Here is a 22,516-nt window from a genome sequence, read left to right as displayed (position 1 = left end):
TCAATTACCAGGACAGAAGAATTTATCAGCCAATTTCTCAAAGGGGGTCCTGTCGTTGTAAATATACCTGCATCATTATCAACACAAGCATAAGATTGTTGTATTTTTTTTTTATTAGCTAAAAATATAATATATTCATTAATAAGTACCAGAGGTACTAAATTGATACATATTTGTATAAGTACGAATCATAGCTGATTCTCTAACAAGCCTTGATATTATACAAGCTGAAAGAAAACTATGGAGCTGGGTAGCAGGAAATTTTTAAAATGAATATTCTGTCTTATAACATTAGAGGGACTCTTTGGATAAGGCACTGTGCCAGACTTTGTGGGGTCAATCAGACTTTGAAAAGGAATGGGTCCCTGCTGTGAATACTGTTGGGGGTTTATTGTGTATGTGGAACAATAATAATTTCCAGGTTGAGGTCAAAACTGCTGAAAGGGGATTCATTATGTTGGAGGGGGTTTGGATGGCAGAAATGCAGAGAGTCGTGGTGGCCAACATTTATGCTCCTTGTGAGATAGAAAGCAAAAGACAATTGTGGGAGAAGCTATACTCAAGGAAGAGCCAGTCCCAGATTCATTCTTGGTGCCTGGTGGGAGACTTTAATTGCATTAGACACCCAACAGAAAGATTGGGAAGTAGACACTCCAATTCAGAAGCTAACCTTATAGCTAAATTTAATGATTGGTTGGCTGAAATGGAGATAGATGATATCCCCTGTGTGGGGAAGCCTTTCACTTGGGTTAGGCCTAATGGCTCTTGCAAGAGTAAGCTAGATAGAGTGTTAGTTTCTGATGACTGGCTATCTAAGTGGCCTGATAGCTCCCAATTCAATCTTGAAAGGAACTATTCAGATCACTGCCCCATCCTAATGAATTCTAAATGCACTGATTGGGGGGATTCAGAGGTGTCATGGGAGATGCAGCCTGCAATTAATTCAGCAGGGGGTATTTTGTGTTTGTGGTGTGAAAATTCATTCAGACTTCAGAGGAAAGTTATAGGCAATGGCTTTATTTTTTTGGAAGGAGATTTGATTAGAGAGGCGCAGCAGATCAACATAATAGCGATTTACTCACCATGTGAGATTCATGGTAAAAGATCGTTATGGGAGGCAGTCAAGCATCTTAAAGAAGCAGCAGCAAGGGGTTTATGGTGTATTTTGGGTGATTTCAATGCAATTAGAGACCCTGAAGAAAGATTTGGCAGCAGCCAAAGGAGTATTAGTGACAACAGTATTATTGAATTCAATAATTGGATTCACGAACTGGAGTTTCTTGAGGTTCCTTGGCTGGGCAGGAAGTTTATATGGATCAGACCTAATGGGGCTTCTAGGAGTAGGCTGGACAGGTGCTTGGTTTCCCCGGAATGGCTGAATAGATGGCCTGCAAGTGTCCAAATGACACTTGCTAGGAACTTTTCAGATCATTGTCCTATTCTTCTTTGATCAAAGGTTGTTGATTGGGGCCCTCAACCTTTTAGAGTTTTGGACTGCTGGCTCTCGGATGTATCCTTTAAGAAAGTTGTCCACCAATGCTGGAACTCTCAATTGCAACCAGGATGGGGAGGTTTTGTGCTCAAGGAAAAATTTAAGAATCTAAAAATGTGGGTGAAGAGATGGAACAAGGAAGAGTATGGTGACACGTTCAAAAAATTTAAAATGATAGAATATGATCTAAATAAGCTTGAGGAAATTTCAAGTCACAGGCAGCTATCTTCCCAAGAGGATATTAAAAGAGAATTTACAAGAAGCTCTATGGGCAGCAGCAAATGCTCACGAATCGTTGTTGCGGCAGAAAGCAAGGACTAGGTGGATCAAGGAGGGCGATTGTAATTCACGTTACTTTCACCTCTTGATGAATGCTCACCGAAGAAATAATTATATTAAAGGGGTCAGAATTGATGGGGCTTGGTGTGATGAGCCGCAGAAGGTGAAGGAGGAAGTTAGGAATTTTTTCTTTCAAAGATTTCAAGAAACAGATCCCAGCAGACCTACTTTGGATGGCATTCCTTTCCAGACTATCAGTCAGCACCACAGCAACATTCTGGTGGCACCCTTTCAGGAGGAGGAAATTAAGGAACTTTTCAGATCCTGAAATTAAGGATGCTGTGTGGAGCTGTGGGGGTGATAAATGCCCCGGTCCCGATGGGTTTAATTTTAATTTCATTAAGGAATTTTGGGGGGTTCTAAAACCGGATTTTAGGAGGTTTGTGGATGAGTTTCATGCTAATGGCAGCTTTCCTAAGGGTAGTAATGCATCCTTCTTGGCTTTAATTCCCAAAATAAATCATCCTCAGTCTTTTAATGATTATAGGCCCATCTCCCTCATTGGGTGTATGTATAAAATTGTAGCTAAATTATTGGCTAATAGGCTGAGGAGAGTTATGCCTGCCCTTATTGATGAGAGACAAACGACTTTCATAAAGGATAGACACATCCTTCATGGAACTCTAATCCTCAATGAGGTTTTGGAGGAAGCTAAAAGATGCAAGAAACCAGCCTTGGTGTTTAAGGTGGATTTTGCAAAGGCTTATGATACTGTTTCATGGTCCTTTCTGGATTATATGCTGGACAGAATGGGGTTTTGTCTTAAATGGAGAAGATGGATCAAGGCTTGCAACAAATCAGCTTCTATTTCCATTCTTATAAATGGCAGTCCCTCAAAGGAATTTACCCCAACCAGAGGTTTGAGGCAAGGGGACCCTTTAGCCCCTTTACTCTTTAATATAGTGGCAGAGGGCCTGAATGGCATGATGAGGACAACTCTAGATAAGGGCCTTTACAGAAGTTACCTTGTAGGTAAGCAGAAGGTGCCAGTAAATATTCTGCAATATGCAGATGACACCATCTTTGTGGGTGAAGCTGTTTGGGACAATGTAATTGTCATCAAGACCATGCTTAGGGGCTTTGAAATGGCTTCCGGGCTGAAGATTAATTTCTCCAAGAGCAGTGTGGGTATTTTTGGGGATCATACTAACTGGGTTCATGATGCAGCTCTTTTTCTTAATTGCAGAATCTTAGAGACACCTTTTCTGCACTTGGGGATTCCTCTAGGGGCTAATCACTCTAGCTGGTTGCTGTGGGAACCTCTCATTAAAAAATTTGAATCAAAGCTGTCTAAGTGGAACCAGAGATTCTTATCTATGGCTGGGAAGGTCACATTGATTAACTCAGTCCTCACTGCCCTACCAATTTACCTCCTATCTTTTTTCAAAATCCCCCAAAAAGTTTCCCGGAAAGTGATCTCCTTGCAAAGGAATTTTCTATGGGGGGGAGATCATGATTATAAGAAGATTTCATGGGTAAAATGGGACACCATTTGTCTTCCCAAGGAGTTTGGGGGTCTTGGGATCAAGAATATTAATAACTTCAATGCAGCTTTGTTGGGAAGATGGATTTGGGATCTATCCTATAATCATAATCAGCTTTGGGTTCATATTATATCTTCCAAGTATGGGGGCTGGGCAGAGCTTATTAATGGAAGAGATAGGCCGTGGCATTCTCAATGGTGGAAGGATCTTCGAAAGCTAGTCAATCAGTCTGATTTCAGTTCCATTATCCAGCAGATGGAATGGAAGGTGGGGGATGGGACTTTAATAAATTTCTGGAAGGACAAATGGATAGGGACTGATTCCAACCTAGAACAGCAGTTTAATCAGCTGTTTCTCATCAGCAGGTAGCAGAACTGCAATATCCGTAGTATGGGTAGCTTTTCCCATGGTAGCTGGTGTTGGGATTTAAAATGGAGAAGAAACCTTTTTGATCATGAACAGACAGAAGCCGTGACTTTTATGGACCTAATCAGCAATGTTCATATTCAGCCTCATATGAAGGATACCATGAGGTGGTTAGCAGATCCTTCGGGCCTCTACTCATCTAAGTCAGCCTATAGTCTGTTGACCAATGTCAATAGAAATCTCCCTCACCCTAATATCTACAAGTCGTTTTGGAAACTTAACATACCCCCAAGAGCTGCGGTATTTGCTTGGAGAATTTTAAAAAAACAGGTTACCCACTAGACACAATCTTTTTAAAAGAAATGTGTCCATTCCAGACTATACCTGCCCTCTTTGTAGATCTTATCAAGAGGAGGCTGGTCACTTGTTTTTCAACTGCAAGACCAATATTGCTTTATGGTGGGAATCCATGAGCTGGAACAAGATGGTCGGTCCCTTGGCTGAATCCCCAGCAAATCATTATATCCAATTCTGTGAGGGTTTTGGAGATGGTAAAAAGCAAAATCGTTGACATTGTTGGTGGATTGCTCTAACAAGTTCCATATGGCAGCATAGGAACTTTATGCTTTTCCAAGGCAAGAGTTTTGAGCCTTTGAAAGTGATGGAAGATGCCTTATTCCTTATGTGGTCATGGATAAAAACCAGAGACAAAAGCTTCTGCCAATCCTTCAACTTTTGGTCATCTAATATAGTGCAATTCTTTGGTTAACTGATTTCTCAGTTCTGTTGGGGATGGGTTGTATTTGATTTTTCAGTTTGCTTCTAGGGGGCTTGATTTCTTTTTGTACGTTTTTCACTTGTATCAATCACCAGCAGTACCTTAGGTGCTGCTGTGTTTCAGTTTCATTAATATATATATATATATATATATATATATATATATATATATATATATCTTTGGCCCTTCAAAAAAAAAAAGGAAGCAATCTGGGACTGTGGGAGTCATAGAAGCCCCAGACCGGATGGTTTCAATTTCAATTTCATAAAGCAATATTGGGAGCTAATCAAGCCTGATGTGCTTTGCTTTTTGGATGAGTTTCATGCAAATGGTGTGTTCCCTAGGGGTTCAAACGCGTCTTTCTTAGCATTAATCCCAAAGGTGACTAATCCCCAAATCCTAAATGATTACAGACCCATATCTCTTATTGGGTGCATGTATAAGATTGTTGCAAAATTGTTGGCTAAGAGATTGAAGAAGGTGATGCCCTCTATCATTAATGAGTCCCAATCTGCCTTCATTGAAGGGAGGCAGCTTCTTCATAGTGTAATTATAGCAAACGAGGTAATTGATGAAGCCAAGAGAAGCAATCGATCATGCCTTGTTTTCAAAGTTGATTTCGAAAAGGCATATGACTCGGTATCGTGGAGCTTTTTGTTCTATATGTTGAAGAGAACATGTTTTAGTCCGCTATGGGTCAAGTGGATTGAAGGATGTGTGAAATCCGCTTCTATTTCTATTTTGGTGAATGGAAGTCCGACTTCAGAATTTGTTCCTCAAAGGGGCCTGCGGCAAGGGGATCCATTGGCACCCTTTCTTTTTAATATTGTTGCAGAAGGTTTGAATGGGTTGATGAGGCGGGCTGTGGAGGAAAATATGTACAAAGGCTATTTGGATGGTGCTAACAATGTGCCTATTAGCATCTTGCAGTATGCGGATGACACCATTTTTTTTGGTGAAGCTAGTATGGAGAATGTAGAAGCAATAAAAGTTATGCTAAGGTCTTTTGAGTTGGCATCGGGCTTGAAGATTAATTTTGCTAAGAGTTCTTTTGGAGCTTTTGGAGTATCAGCCCATTGGAGGCACCTAGCGCTAAGTATTTGAATTGCAGTTTAATGGATTTTCCTTTTGTCTACCTGGGTATTCCCATTGGGGCTAATCCGAGGCGGGGTAGGATGTGGGACTCTATCATTCACAAATGTGAGAGAAAACTCTCAAATTGGAAGCAAAGGCATATCACCTTTGGGGGGAGAGTGACATTGATTCAATCTATTCTAACATCCATTCCTATATATTTCTTTTCTTTTTTCAGAATACCTCAATCAGTGGTAGCTAAATTAGTAAAGATCCAGCGGAGATTCCTCTGGGGAGGCGGGAGGGATCAAAAGAAGATTGCTTGGATAAGTTGGGAGAAAGTTTGTTTATCTAAGGAAAGAGGTGGGCTTGGTATTAACGATGTCAAAGCTTTTAATATTGCCTTGTTAGGCAAATGGAAGCAGCACCTCTTAAACCACTATCAGGAGCTTTGGATTAAAGTTATCGAATCAAAATATGGAGGGTGGAGGGGATTAGAGGAAGGGGATAGGGCTGCCAGCCAATCAATTTGGTGGAGGGACTTAAAAAGGACTGTTTGTCAATCATACCAAGGAAGAAGCATTCATGAGGGTTTTAGCTGGAAGGTTGGTGCTGGTCATAGAATTAATTTTTGGGAGGATAGATGAATAAGCCAGGATGTCTCATTAGCAGAAAAGTACCCCAGGCTATACCCCATTTCACTGCAGCAACACCACTCTATAAGTCAGATGGGTCATCACACAGATCAAGGGTGGGAGTGGCATTTTACTTGGAGGAGAAATTTTTTTGACAGTGAAGTAGATTTGGCTGTCAACTTCCTTGGAGAGGTAGAAGGTAAGATCTTCCAGCAGCATGGTGAAGATGGTTGGGTTTGGACTGGGCATCCTTCAGGTATCTACTCAGCTCAGTCTGCATATCTCATGTTAAGGGAAGGGGGCTCAGCTGCAAGTAAGGACCAAGCCTATGTGGAATTATGGAAATTGAAGATTCCAAGTAAAATAGCTATATTCGCATGGAGACTTTTTCAAGACAGACTGCCTACAAAAAGTAATCTGCTAAGAAGGCAATTGCAACTCACGGATGTATCATGTCCTTTTTGTGGAGGAATGGAGGAGGAGGCTTCCCATCTTTTTTTCCACTGCTCAAAGATTCGGCCTATTTGGTGGGAGACTACATCATGGTTGAATATCACTAGTGTGTTCCCATCTAATCCAATTCAGCATTTTCTCTAGCACTCCTTTGTGCAAGTGGAAGGTATAAGAAGAGGAAGGTGGCAATCTTGGTGGATGGCTGTTGTTTGGTCTATTTGCAAGATGAGAAACATAATTATTTTCTCCAATGAATCCTTTAATGGTAGCAAGCTTGTTGATGATGCAGTGTTTTTAGTGTGGACATGGCTCTCAAACTTGGACAAAGATTTCAAGCTTCCTTTTAATCAATGGTCAAATCACATATGAGAAGGTTTTTTGTGTTAGGTTTCAGTGGCTCTTATTAGGATTTGTACCAGATCTTTGTTTTTTGTAGCCATGCTATGGTTCCTATTCAAACTGCATTAGTTTTCTTTGGAACCATGAGTATGGATCTATCTCTGTATATTTTTAGTACCTCTGGTACTTATATCAATATATTATATTTTTGCTGATAAAAAAAAAAACCTAATAGGACAAAGGGAAAAGTCATCTGAGCACATCATATATAATACTACTGATTTCTGCTGTGCAAAAAAAAAAACCATACAAGAACAAAAAATGCTATTCAAGAAATTGAGGCAGCTACCAGATTTTTAGAACATACAACAAAGATTCATATTCATCCACATTCAGTACATTGCTGGAAACGGAGAGCAGAACCTAATGGATACACAACAAGGAGTGCATACCTTTTGATGCAAGGAGAAGCAACTGAGGAAAATAGTGACCAGAACCTAATGGATACACAGCTTTCCAAGCAACACTACTTGCATTCGAAACCCTAGCTAGTAGTAGTAACTATTTAAGAAACTAACTAACAATCTATAAGAAGAAAGACCACAAACACCACGTACGCGAAAGCACAAACTTACAATGAAGACATGAAGCTTACCTCGAACACAACAGCGACAATGCCAGCGAGATTGTACCTCAAGTGAAATGTACCTCAGCAGACCACAAACACCACGTACTACCAGTCAAATGTACCTCAGGTGACCACCAATTCGCCAATCCTTGCACCAGAAACCAAAAAAGCTCCTTAGCTTAACCAAGGGTTCCAGAAACAGACCTAGCACGAAAGGGAGAACAATAGCCTTCGATAGAACAACACAGGTAGATGAAGCGTACCTGTCACAGTCTTTAGTGCAATGGAGAACAACAGCCTTCGATGTTTACAGTGCAATGGAGAAGAGAGCGCGAAAGGGTTCACAAAAAAGAAGAAAGCGAGAGAGGCTAGGGTAAACAGAGAAGAAAGGAGCGCGACCGAAATAGGTCGTTTCAAATACAATTTAAAATGTAAGTTTAACATTGGTTTTCAATAAAACACCGATGTTAACAAATTGATGTCAATGTTAACATCGGTTTTCTTCAAAAAACCAATGTTAACTGATTATGTGTTAACATCGGTTTTCTGAAAACCGATGTTAACGAATCGCCTATAACATCGATTATTTTCAAAACCGATGTTAACAAACTGACTCTAACATCGGTTTTATGAAAACCGATGTTAACGTCGCTTCGTTAACATCGGTTTTCTTGAAAACTGATGTTAGAGTCACTTCATTAACATCGGTTTTCATAAAACCGATGTTAAGAAATACACATTATTTACAATTATGCCACCGCGCTTACGTTAACATCGGTTTTTGACAAAACCGATGTTAATCCGCCGATGTTAAATCAGCTTTTTCTAGTAGTGTGCATTTGCGATGTGGTTGCAGTTGATTCCAATTCTTCAAAATTTGTGGCATATAAAGCATCCAAAATATTTGCAGCATCTAGAGAAAGTTGAAGTTCTGAGCCACACTCTATACAAAGACTTTGAAGCAGTGGAAGGTCCTTAGAAATATATGATAGATGATTGGAACTACTATTTGGCACGTCTAAAGAAACGAGAGATGACACATCTAGAAATGTTTGAACGCGGGATGAGAGACTATTTGTTGGTGACATCCAAGACCAAATGATTGAAGGAAACACATCACGTGAGAATCCTTCATAGCCGCACAAAGAGATATATCCAATTCTTTTTTATCTAACTATTGAAAATGGCACTCTTGTTATTGCAGTCTTGTCCGCAATAAGGGTTGTCAAAGACTTCATTTGTTCCCAATCCTCTTCTAACTTGTCAATCTTTAAACATCCTGAAAGAATGAGTGCTTTAAGAGATTTCAACTTATAGATACTTCTTGGAAGGTTACGAAGGCTAATACAATTTTGAAAATTTATTAGAAAAACTTTATTGAGATGTCCAATGGTACAGGAAATCTCGGACAACCTTGGACAATCTACGAGTAATAGCTTTTCAAGATTAGGAAAATTTGAAAAGTCTGGAGTCTGTGTTAAATAATGAGAATGACTGAGATTAAGAATTTTCAGCTTCTCCATTACCTGCAAGAAAAAAACAAGCATACAATAGAGAAAATTAAAGTTAGAGATAAAACTCAAAACATAAATAGAATTAATTACATTGTTATGAGCATCTCAAGTAGAAAGTGAAATATTTATACTTGTGAAATGCCATTTCTTATATATATATATATATATATATATATATATATATATATATATATATATATATATATATATATATATATATATATATATATCGATTTCCTAACACTTGTGTTTTTTTTTATTGGTATGAGTATGTTAAAAAGCTATATCATTGATGTATTTTAAGACACATTCACTAGTTATAGTTTGCTAACTCACTCATATTAAAAAAATAGAAGTGTGTATATTGGTCAATTCCACAAGTATTTACTAACACACATCTTTATTTTTAATAAAAGTACATTAGCAAGACCAAGACCAAGATATATATATATATATATATATATATATAACTCCTTTGAGAATATGAAAATAATTAATAACAATCACTATATTATAATTAAAAATAATAGATAGTTGAGATTAAAGTATTTTAAAATTAAAATTAAAATCTAATATAACCATTAGATCTTTAAAAAAATTACGTTCTAAAATATCTCAATTATCATTAATAATAATTGAAATATTGTAGGATGTGACTTGTTTGATAGTTCTTGTAGAAATTCAACGGTTGTATCATATTTTAATTTAAATTTTTACATTTTTTAATCTCAATCATTTATTATTTTTAATCATATTTTAATAATTATTATTAATTATTCTCATGTAAGAAATTATTCTAAGAGGAGTTGGGCTCTCTCTCTATATAAGTTGTTTATGAGCATTTTATGGCTTCTTTGATCAATTAGTAAAAATTGCAATTCCTGTCTTACCTCTCCTTTGTTTTTATTGTATTTAATTATTTGAAGAGGAGGTCATAAGCTAGGTCTCTTATGTTTTTTTTTTAAAAAAAAAAACAAACTATAACGTAAGTTCATAATAAACATACAAAATCTATTTGATTAGATAATAGATAATCTTAAAAAAAATGAATTTTGAATTACATTGAGTTTAAAATTTTTAATTTAATGTATAAGGTTTAACTCTTTCTTAATGAAATAAGACTTTATTGTTGTTATACCAAAGTTTCATACATACGATCATTATGAAGAATTTTAAGTTTTTATATGATGTGGCAATGCGATTTTTTTATATTGCTTATGCATGTTGAGGATATCACTACAAGAGCAAAATATTCATAAGCTTTAGCATTGGAACTAAAGTTCTAATGCATCATTAAATGGTGGTATCACAAGTAAAGAACAAAATAGCTATAAAATTTAACACCAACACTACAATGCCGACATTATTTATTGTAACACAGCATTGACTTAATTCAGGTCAAATAATCGCTATAGATTGCGTATAAATTTATTTGTGTCAGCTATGCCAACTCAAAAATGGGGATACTTCAAGGTTTAGATTTGTGGATGGTCTAACCTACACTATTAGCACCAATTAAGTCAACACTAAAATTAACATAATCTAATTTGACACTAATAAATGTCGTCTAGTAAATACAATAAATACAAATAGACTCATAATAGTGTCTTCTATAAGTCAACTTAGTTGACACTATTTAGTGTTGGCTCAAGCACAATTTTCTTTTTACTAAATGTTCATTTAGCCTCAATTTTTGTGGTTTAGCATCATTTTTTTTGTTGCTAAATGTTCATTTAGATATTTTAGGATATGAAAAAAAATTTTTTTGCATCTTGATCATTTTCTTTTCTAGGTTTATTGGGTTTACCGTATATTTAAGGAAGGAATTTGAGTTTCAAAGGATGAAAGAGTCAGAGACAATAAAAAAATATATACCCAAACAAATTGTTGGGTATTGCCAACAAGATAAAGTTGTTGGGAAGTAATTTTACTGATTCGAGAATTGTAGAGAAAATTTTGGTAATGGTGCCGAAGAGGTATGAAGCATCTGTAGCTTCATTGGAGAACACAAAGGATCCATCGAAAATCATATTGACAGAAGTGCTACATGCCCTGCAAGCTCAAGAGCAGCGAAGGTTGATGAGGCAAGATCGTGTTGTCGAAGGTTCTTTGCCCGCCAAACATCATGAAGTTGATGAAAGCAAAAAGAATTTTTTCAAGAAGAATCAGCCAGCAAGCAGCGAAAATAGTGCAAACAACCAAAACAAAGGTAAGGATAAAAAGAAAAATTATCCACCTTGTCAGCATTGCGAAAAATTAGGTCACCCTACACATGTTGGAAACGGTCAGACGCAAAATGCAGCAAGTGCAATCAACTTGGACATGAAGCTATAATTTGTAAAAGCAAATTTCAGCAGCAAGAAGCCGATGCCCAAGTTGTTGAGCAGAAGGAAGAAGATTATATTTTTCCTGCAACATGCTATTCGATGAGGAGTAGTTATAAATGTTGGTTGATTGATAGTGGTTGTATGAACCACATGACATATGATTAGACTCTATTCAAGGATTTGAAGCCAACTAATGTCTCAAAGGTCAGAATTGGGAATGATGGCTATATTTATGTAAAAGGAAAAGTAATTGTTGCAATTTCAACGTGTTCAAGTACCAAATTAATATCAGATGCTCTTTATGTACCTAACATTGACCAAAACTTGCTAAGTGTAGATCAGTTGATTAAAAAGGGATTTAAAGTGTCCTTTGAACATTAACATTGCTTTATCTATGACATTGCTGGCCGGGAAGTTCTAAGGTTTAAAATGAAAGGTAAAAGCTTCTCATTTGATCCAGCAGAGGAGGAGTATACAACCTATTTCACTCAAGTCACACCCATGGAACTCTGGCACAAGAGACTTGGTCAATGCCATCTTGAAAAAATGTAAAACATGAAAAAAGGAAATATGCAAAAGAAAATTTGAAGAAGTTTCAAATGGAGGAATGCAAATCTGTTAGCACACCAATGAATCAAAAGGAGAAGTTCAGCAAGGAAGAAGGTGTTGATAACATTGAGGAAGGATATTATAGCAGCTTGATTGGATGTCTAATGTATCTCACTACAACAAGGCCAAACATTCTATTTGCTCAAAAGAACAAAACTAGAATTTTTGTTGACAATCAAGTAGCCATTGTTATTGCAAACAATCCCGTGTGTCATGGGAAGACTAAACATTTCAACATCAAGTTCTATTATTTGATAAAGATGCAACAAAGTGGAGAAGTAAACTTAATTTACTGCAAGTCGAAAGATCAACTGACTGACATGTTTACAAAGTCACTACCTATCAGCAAACTTGAACTCTCAAGGTAAAGAATTGGAGTTTGTAGTTCCAAAAGCAAGGAGGAGTGTTGAAGATATACTTTTGTAACTACATAATATTTTATTTAATTTTTAAAATAGGATTTAGTAAATAAGTTGGATTCCTATATTTTAGGAGTAAGTCAGTTTTAATGGATTAGCCTAGTCGATAAGTGGTTTCTATCTTTAAGGAGCAAGTTAGTTTAAATATTCTGTTTTGCTAATATCTTGTTATCTAATTAGTTTATCTTTTGCTATTTATTGTATCGCCGCTGAGAACAATTTGATTTAGAATAGAATAATTCTATTTCCTCTGCATACATATTGTCTCTCTTCTCTCCTCTGTTTTTTATAATTTCCTCCACAGAACCAACACTAGAGCTTGTATTAGAATATGAATATAAAAACGTTCATTTTTATTAGACTTAATCATCAATTTGATCTCTTTATTTATTTAGAATATTCAATTATCAATCAAATTCTTTATTTTTTTTAAATGTCTCAATGTTATTCTTTTCAAGGAGTTTGCAACTTAACGTCATGAGTCTCAATTAGACAAAAAATATCACATTGAGACATTTAAAAAAAAAAGACTTGATTGAAACTTTCAGAAATAAAATGAACTAATTAAATATTCTAAATAAATAAAAGGAGCATTTTGATAATTAAATCTTTTATTTAAACTCAAACTTTTACATAAAGTACTTGCAATATAAGAGAGGCTGAGAAAAACATTGATGAAATTTGTCTAAAAGTACTATATAGTGAAATAGTATTAATATTTGAGACAATTTAAATTAAATCCATAAAGAAGAAGAGAAAAAAAAATGCTCATGAATTGCAAAAAACTAAATTAATACCTGGGCTTCTTTCCACAAAAGATTAACATTGTTGTTTTCTAGCTCAATGGAAACTAGACTTCCTTGATAAAGGTTTGTTGGTATGCATGCTAAAGGAAATCCATGCCAACAAAGCCATCCAATATCTTTGGAAAGATACTTGAAATCTCCAACCAGTTGTACACCAGCAAGTTGAAGCAACCTGAGTTTTTTCATCTCCTTAAAAGCTTTAGTGCTCAAACATTTTGTATTATTTATAGGTAACTTCAAAGCCAGTCCCTCAATAGCTTTTGTTCCCTATGATAGAAAAAATGAAAGGGTAAAACATGCGTAGCTAAAAAGTGTAGAAGCAAAGCTTCATGGTGAATCAAAGGTGATTCAAAGGTGTTTTGATGATAACAATGATGATAACAAAAGATGATGACAAAGGTGATGACAAAAAGCTCAAAGATTAATCAAAGAACAACTCAAGTGAATCAAAGATCAATCAAAGAACAACTCAAGTGAATTAAGAACAATTCAAGAGTTCAAGATAAGAATCAAGAAGAATTCAAGACTCAAGAAGAAAGTTTAGAGTCAAGAATCAAGATTCAAGGTTCAAGATCTCAAGAATCAAGATCAAGATTCAAGACTCAAGATTCAAGAATCAAGATAAGTATGAAAAGTTTTTCTCAAAAATTGAGTAGCACATGATTTTTCTCAAAACATGTTTACCAAAGAGTTTTTACTCTCTGGTAATCGATTACCAGATTGTTGTAATCGATTACCAGTAGCAAAATTGTTTTGAAAAAGTTTTCAAATTGAATTTACAACGTTCCAATTAATTTCAAAAAGCTGTAATCGATTACAATGTTTTGGTAATTGATTACCAGTGCCTTTGAACGTTGAAATTCAAATTCAAATGTGAAGAGTCACATCCTTTCACATAAAAGCTTTGTGTAATCGATTACATTGATTTGGTAATCGATTACCAGTGATTATTTCTGAATAAAATCAAAAGATGTAACTCTTCAAGTAGTTTTTGACTTTTTCAAATTGGTTTTTATGTTTTTCTAAAAGTCATAACTCTTCTAATGGTTGTCTTGACCAGACATGGAGAGTCTATAAAAGCAAGGCTTTGTTTTGCATTTCAAGTATCTTGAACACTTATTCATACAATCCTTTACAAGCCTTGAATCTCTTTGAACTTCTTCTTCTTCTTTGTACCAAAAGCTTTCCAAAGTTTTCTGGTTTTCTAAACCTTGAAAACTTGTGCTATTCATCTTTTCATTCTCTTCTCCCTCTGCCAAAAAGAATTCGCCAAGGACTAACCGCCTGAATTTTTTGTGTGTCTCTCTTCTCCCTTTTCCAAAAGAACGAAGGACTAACCGTCTAAATTCTTTTGTGTCTCCCCTCTCCCTTGTCAAAGAATTCAAAATGACACAGTCTGATAATTCTTTTGATTCTTCCCTTTCCCTTATACAAAAGTTTTCAAAGGACTAACCGCCTGAGAATTCTTTTGTATCCCCATTCACAAAGTATCAAAGGTTTAACCACCTGAGATCTTTGTCTTAACACATTGGAGGGTACATCCTTTGTGGTACAAGTAGAGGGTACATCTACTTGGGTTTGACTGAGAACAAGAGAGGGTACATCTCTTGTGGATCAGTTCTAGTGGAGGGTACATCCACTAGGTTCAAAGAGAACAAGGGAGGGTACATCCCTTGTGGATCTTTGCTTGTAAAAGGATTTTTACAAGGTTGAAAGAAATCTTAAGGACCGCAGGTCGCTTGGGGACTGGATGTAGGCACGGGTTGTTGTCGAACCAGTATAAAAACTCTTGTGTGTTTGTCTCCTTCTTCCCTACTCTTTTAATTTCCGCTGTGCATTTAATTTCCGCTTTTACTTTCTGTTAAGTTTCTCTTCTACTCCTTATTCTCTTAACAACTTAGTAAAAGCCTTAGAAAAGTAATTTTTAATTAGTAAAGGTTTAGGAATAATTAATTCAACCCCCCCTTCTTAATTATTCTGAGGCCACTCGATCCAACAAAAAGATATATGGTAGTTAAAACTCTTGTGAGAAAACCCATCATTTGTTTTAGGAGCTAAGAAGCAAAAACCAATTCACAACCAAATCAATTTTCAAAATTCTTGTGACAATCAATCGCACAAATGAATATTAAGAACTGACTGATAAATGTGTTACTTGTATCCATTAGCTTTGGATATTTTAAATAAAAAAATAATAGATGGAAGTCTTACAGTTTCTTTTGATAATACATGATAGGCCTCGTAGTGCTTACTAGATTCGAGGGACTAGCTCCTCCCAGAAAAGGGGTTGAGGATGAGAGAAAAGCACAAGTAAAGAGAGGTAATTGTATGCTTCTTATTATCTTGCTTGTTATTACATAGCATATATATATATAAGGTTCCTAATAATAGAATTTTTGCAAATGATTGCCTAGGAATATTTCCATATCAGAATTGGTTATGCTTCTCCCCCTAAGGTGGACCATTACAAATTATGCAAGATTGCATTGCATTGCTGGCTTTGTCCTTTTCTTCAGAGGTAATCCCTAAGGTATGTAGGCTTGGTGATCCTTCTTTTGGGCTTGTTTACTGCTTGCACCCCTACTCCTGTTGTTGTGTTCACTGTCTGCTTGTTGATTGCCTTTGCTGCCCCTGTTTCTGTATCAATACATCAAGCACATCTTCATGAAACCATAACCTACTACGCTCCTCAAGCTCCATTGGTGTTTTTGAACGAATGATTTTTCTTCCCATGTCTCGTAGCAAATCATGCATTCCAAGCTTGTTCTTATAATCTACAGTTACAAGGCTTCTTTCTACCAAGACATGTATTCCATTTTCTGCACAAAGCCCACAACCATTTAAGATATGTATAACATCATTCCGATCCATTCCTATAAAGAAACAAGCTATATCAAGGAATATTTCTTTCTTTGTATCATCATTTAAACCATCATAGCTTATTTTTAATTTCTCCAATACATTCTTCCACTCTGTAACCTCCATATCAAACAAATAGGACCCAAGGACTTCAAGAGCTAGTGGCAATCCCATAGAATAAGCAACTATATTTCTAGAAAGTTCAATAAAATCTTCTCTTGGACTTGCTTGCTTAAATGCATGCCAACTAAAAAGCTCAATAGATTCATCTTCATCCATTCCTTTCATTCTAAACACTTTGTCAACTCTTCTCCCTCTAAGTATATGCATATCTCTAGTTGTGATGATTATTCTACTCCCTGAACCAAACCATTCACAACTTCCACACAAAACATTCAATTGATGCAATTTATTTACATCATCAAGTATAAGAAGTACCCTTTTATGGCGAATTCGTTCTTTTAACATAACTTTTCCTGATTCAACATTACGTATCTTTGTGTTTGTTTCTTTTTCGATATCAAAAAGAAGTTGTTCTTGTAGATATACTTGACCAGCATCTTGCTCCCAAACTTCCCTAATATGTGCGAGGAAGCTTTTTCCCTCAAAATTGCAGCCAATCTTATTGTAAATGGCTTTTGCAATAGTCGTTTTACCTATGCCTCCCATCCCCCATATCCCGAGTAGTAGAACATCATTTGATTGTTTTTGGTCTATTAGTTCAATCATTTCCTGGACTCGTGGTTCTACGCCGACTGGATTATCAGCAACGAACAACTCTGTCTTGTCTAACAAACGCGTAACGTTTTCAACAATAGTTTTGATAGCCTCACTTTCATTCCTATAATAAAAAACATAATAAAAACAAAGAAAAGGTGTGTCCATATATGCATCAAAATTTAAGAGAAATTTGAGTAAAAAGTTATAATTGTACAAGAGTCTGTTGTTCTCCATTAGGTTCATCCATTGCATGGTACTTACTAACATTTCTGTAATAGTTCTTAGAGTGTGTCTTATTCTAATTTTATTTTTTGGTTTTGAAAACTTTTTTGCCGAACATTTGTCAATATCTAATACTTAGAATGGGAAAAAATAAGTTACTGTTGGATCAAGTGGCCTAAGAATAATTAAGAAGGGGGGTTGAATTAATTATTCCTAAACCTTTACTAATTAAAAATTTGTTCTTCTAAGGCTTTTACTATGTTGTTAAGTAAATGAAGGATAGAAAAAAACTTAACCAAAAGTAAAAGCAGGAATTAAAGTGCACGCGGAAATTAAAAGAGTAGGGAAGAAGGAGACAAACACACAAGAGTTTTTATTCTGCTTCTATTGTGGATAATGCTACACTATTTTGTTTCTTGCTATTCCAAGAAACAAGAGCAGACCGTATGAATTGACATGTGCCACTAGTACTTTTCCTATCTGTTTTTGATCCAGAAAAATCTGAATCTGAGTATCCTACTAGATTGCATAAAGAATTCTTAGGGTATCATAATCCTAAATTAACTGTTCCTAATAGATATCTTATGATTCTTTTTACTGCCATTAAATGTGAAAACTTTGGATTTGATTGAAATCTTGCACACATGTATACACTAAACATAATATCTGGCCTACTTGCAGATAAGTAAAGTAGAGATCCAATCATACCTCTGTATTGCTTTGGATCAACAGGTTGACCGGATTCATCTTTGTCAAGATAACAACTGGTGTTCATAGGAGTAGGCAAGCGTTTTGAGTTTTCCATTCCAAATCTCTTAATGAGTTCTTTGCAATACTTTACTTGGTTGACAAAGATTCCATCATTTGTTAGTTTGATTTGTAGTCCAAGAAAGTAATTTAACTCACCCATCATGGACATCTCAAACTCATTTTGCATATCAATAGAAAACTCCTTGCACAAAGATTCATTAGTAGATCCAAAATTTATATCATCAACATAAATTTGTACCAACAAGATATCATTATCCTTCTTTTTTATGAATAAGGTGGTATCTACTTTCCCTCGAGTGAAAGTCTTTTCTAATAGGAATTTACTTAATCTTTCATACCAAGCCGTAGGTGCTTGTTTTAAGCCATAAAGTGTCTTCTTTAATCCATAGACATGGTCTAATTTTTGTGAGTCTTCAAACCCAGGAGGTTGTTCCACATATACCTCCTCTTGAATTAGACCATTTAGGAAAGCACTCTTGACATCCATTTGATATAGTTTAAAATTCATAATAGATGCATATGCTAATAGCATCCTAATGGCTTCTAATCTAGCTACAGGTGCAAAAGTTTCTTCATAGTCTATACCTTTTTCTTGGTTATATCCTTTTGCTACAAGTCTAGCTTTATTCCTAATTACTATACCATTTTCATCCAATTTATTTCTAAATGCCCACTTAGTTCCTATGATTGGATAATCTGAAGGTTTCTCTACTAATTCCCATACATCATTTCTTTCAAATTGATTTAATTCTTCTTGCATAGCTACTATCCAATGGTCATCTATAATAGCTTCCTTAAAGTTTTTAGGTTCTATTAATGAAACAAATGCCATATTATTGCATAAATCTTTGAGAGAGTGTCTAGTTATTACCCCTTTTGAGATATCACCGATGATGTTATCAAGAGGATGATTTCTTGAAGTTTTCCATTCTTTTGGAAGATTATCATTTTCTTGTGTTGTGTCAACTTGATCATCCTTGTTTTCATCATCTCTCTTTCTTTTTAGATTTCTTTCTTCATTTTGTGTATCTTCCAAAGAATCTGCAATATCATCAAGAAACTCCTTTCTCGGGGAGGTAATATTAGTTTCATCAAAAGTAACATGTATTGATTCCTCAATTGTCATGGTTCTTTTGTTGTATACTCTAAATGCTTTACTATGTAAGGAATACCCAAGGAAGATACCCTCATCTGCCTTAGCATCAAACTTTCCTAGGATTTCTTTACCATTGTTTAGAACAAAACATTTACATCCAAAAACACGTAAATGAGCAATGTTTGGTTTTCTGTTGTTAAAAAGTTCATATGGGGTTTTCTTAAGAATGGGTCTGATTAAGGCTCTGTTCATAATATAACATGCGGTGTTAACCGCTTATGCCCATAAGTATTTTGGAAGAGGTGTGTCATTTAAAAGAGTTCTAGCAATTTCTTCTAGGGCTCTATTTTTCCTTTCTACTACTCCATTTTGTTGGGGTGTCCTAGGTGCAGAAAAGTTGTGTTCTATGCCATATTCATCACAAAACATTTCAAAATCATTGTTTTCAAATTCACCTCCATGATCACTTCTGATGGAGATAATTTTGAGATTCTTTTTGTTTTGAATGACTTTGGCAAGTCTTCTAAATGCATAAAATGCATCATTTTTATGAGTAAGAAATAAAGTCCAAGTATACCTAGAATAGTCATCAACAATTACTAATGCATAGTAACTTCCACCAAAACTCATGACCCTAGATGGTCCAAACAAATCCATGTGTAATAATTGCAATGGTTGAGTGGTGGAAACAACATTTTTAGATTTAAAAGATACTTTTGTTTATTTACATTTTTGGCATGCATCACATAACTTATCTTTTTCAAATTTTAATTTGGGTAAACCAATAACTAGATATTTTGAAATTAATCTATTTAGATGATCCATGTTAATATGAGCAATTCTCTTATGCCATAACCATGGATCACAATCTTTACTTATAAAGCATCTATCATTTTCAGATTTTTGTTTAAAATCAATCATGTAGACATTATTTTCTCTAAAACCTATATGTTCAATATTTTTATCATGCTCATGCTTAATAAAACATTTTTCAAAATCAAAAGACACTTTATATCCTCTATCACATAATTGGCTAACACTTAATAGACTATGCTTCAAACCTTCTACAAGTAAAACATTTTCAATAGGAGTAGAAGAACTCATACCTATTTTACCGACTCCAATAATTTTGCCTTTGCTGTTGTCGCCATATGTAACGTGTCCACTTTTCTTGGGGGAAATGGTTGTGAATTTGGATACATCTCCCGTCATATGTTTGGAACATCCACTGTCGATGTACCACTTCTTCCTTACAGATTCTTCTTCGTTGTTATCATCAGATTTTGTCAAAAGACAAAAGTTGACTTGGTCTTCATCATGATCTTGGAATAATCTATTCCTGAAAATACTTTTGAAAGACAAAGAATCTAAAGAGGCCATTAATCTTGAAGTGGTTAAACTTTCTACAAGATACCTGCTCTGATACCACTTGTTGGATCAAGTGGCCTCAGAATAATTAAGAAAGGGGGGGTTGAATTAATTATTCCTAATCCTTTACTAATTAAAAATTTGCTCTTCTAAGGCTTTTACTATGTTGTTAAGTAAATGAAGGATAGAAAAGAAACTTAACCAAAAGTAAAAGCAGGAATTAAAGTGCACAACGGAAATTAAAAGAGTAGGGAAAAAAGAGACAAACACACAAGAGTTTTTATACTGGTTCGGCAACAACCCGTGCCTACATCCAGTCCCCAAGTGACCTGCGGTTCTTGAGATTTCTTTTCAACCTTGTAAAATTCCTTTACAAGCAAAGATCCACAAGGGATGTACCCTCCCTTGTTCTCTTTGAACAACCTAGTGGATGTACCCTTCACTAGAACTGATCCACAAGAGATGTACCCTCTCTTGTTCTCAGTCAACAATCCAATTAGATGTACCCTCTACTTGTAGCACAAAGGATGTACCCTCCAATGTGTTAAGACAAAGTTCTCAGGCGGTTAAACCTTTGAAACTTTGTGAATGGGGATATAAAAGAATTCTCAGGCGGTTAGTCCCTTGAAATCTTTTGTATATGGGAAAGGGAAGAATCAAAAGAATTCTCAGACTGTGTCGTTTTGAATTCTTTGACAAGGGATAAGAGAGACACAAAAGAATTTTGGCGGTTAGTCCTTCGTTCTTTTGGAAAAGGGAGAAGAGAGACACAAAAAGAATTCAAGCGGTTAGTCCTTGGCGAATTCTTTTTGGCAAAGGGAGAAGGGAATGAAAAAGATGAATAGCACAAGTTTTCAAGGTTTGGAATACCATAAAACTTTTGAATGCTTTTGATAAAAGAAGAAGAAGAAAAAGAAGTTCAAAGAGATTCATAAATCAATTGGCAAAAGTTTGTTGTCTAAAGAATGAATGTATGAATGTCTAAAATGCAAATCAAAGCCTTGCTATTATAGACTCTTCAAGTCTAGTCAAGAGACCATTAGAAGATTTATAACCTTTAGAAAAACTTAAAAACCATTTGGAAAAGTTATAACTTTTAGAAAAACTTGAAAACTATTGGAAGAGTTACATCTTTTGATTTTGTTCAGAAACTATCACTGGTAATCGATTACCAAATCAGTGTAATCGATTACACAGCTTTTTTGTGAAAGGATGTGACTCTTCACAATTAAATTTGAATTCCAACATTCAAACACACTGGTAATCGATTACCAAATCATTGTAATCAATTACAACATTTTGAAATCAATTGGAATGTTGTAAATTCATTTGAAGGCTTTTTTGAAAACCATTTTGCTATTGGTAATCGATTACAATAATCTAGTAATCGATTACCAGACAGTAAAAACTCTTTGGTAAAAGGTTTTTGAGAAAAATTCATGTGCTACTCAGTTTTTGAAAAAACTTTTTAATACTTATCTTGATTGAGTCTTCTCTTGATTCTTGAATCTTTAGTCTTGAATCTTGATCTTGATTCTTGGAACTTGAATCTTGAAACTTGATTCTTGATTCTTGAAATCAAATTTCCTTTTGAACCTTGAAGTGTTCTTGATTCAATCTTGAACTCATTCTTTGATTCTTGAGATCATCATCTTTGTTATCATGAAGTGTTCTTGACTTTTGAGCTTTTTGTCATCATCTTTGTTATCATCAAAACTTTTTGAATCAATCTTGATTCATCATGAAGCTTGCTTCTACAGTTACCGGAGCGAGAGGAAGAAGATGAAACAACAAAAATAAGAAATGCTTAAATATAATTTTAGTCTACCTGCAATTTTGGTCCTCCTATATTAAAATAAAGACATTTGGTCTCTTATTTTAGAAAAAATCCACAATTTTTGTATATCTTTGAATTTTGCCTACATTTATTTCATTCACCTTAACTAATTAAAACATTTTTATGGTACCATAAAGGAAGACGTTAGGCCCAGGGTTTCATTGAGGATTTCCTAAAATAGATGAAGTAAATATCTTTATTTTAAAATAGATAGACCAAAATTATATATTCAAACAAATAGGTCGACAAAAATTGTATTTAAACCAAGAATACAAGTCATTAACTAAAGAGAAAAATCAGAAATTGTTCACTTTCAATTTTAAAAACTAAAACTAAGATTATTTTTTAAAATATCCCAAATTACTTTTATCAAACATTTT

General features: G+C 35.1%; 1 pseudogene; it reads right to left on the bottom strand.

The window, feature by feature from the left end:
• The window catches only part of LOC114404877, a 103,265-nt pseudogene that overhangs the window by 25,327 nt on the left and 55,422 nt on the right, over positions 1-22,516 (bottom strand).

The sequence above is a fragment of the Glycine soja genome, chromosome 3 (genome assembly GCF_004193775.1).
Source record: "Glycine soja cultivar W05 chromosome 3, ASM419377v2, whole genome shotgun sequence".
In the NCBI taxonomy this organism is placed as follows: domain Eukaryota; kingdom Viridiplantae; phylum Streptophyta; class Magnoliopsida; order Fabales; family Fabaceae; genus Glycine; species Glycine soja.
Note: the sequence above shows the minus strand (reverse complement) of the source record. Positions and strands in the feature narration are given on the sequence as shown.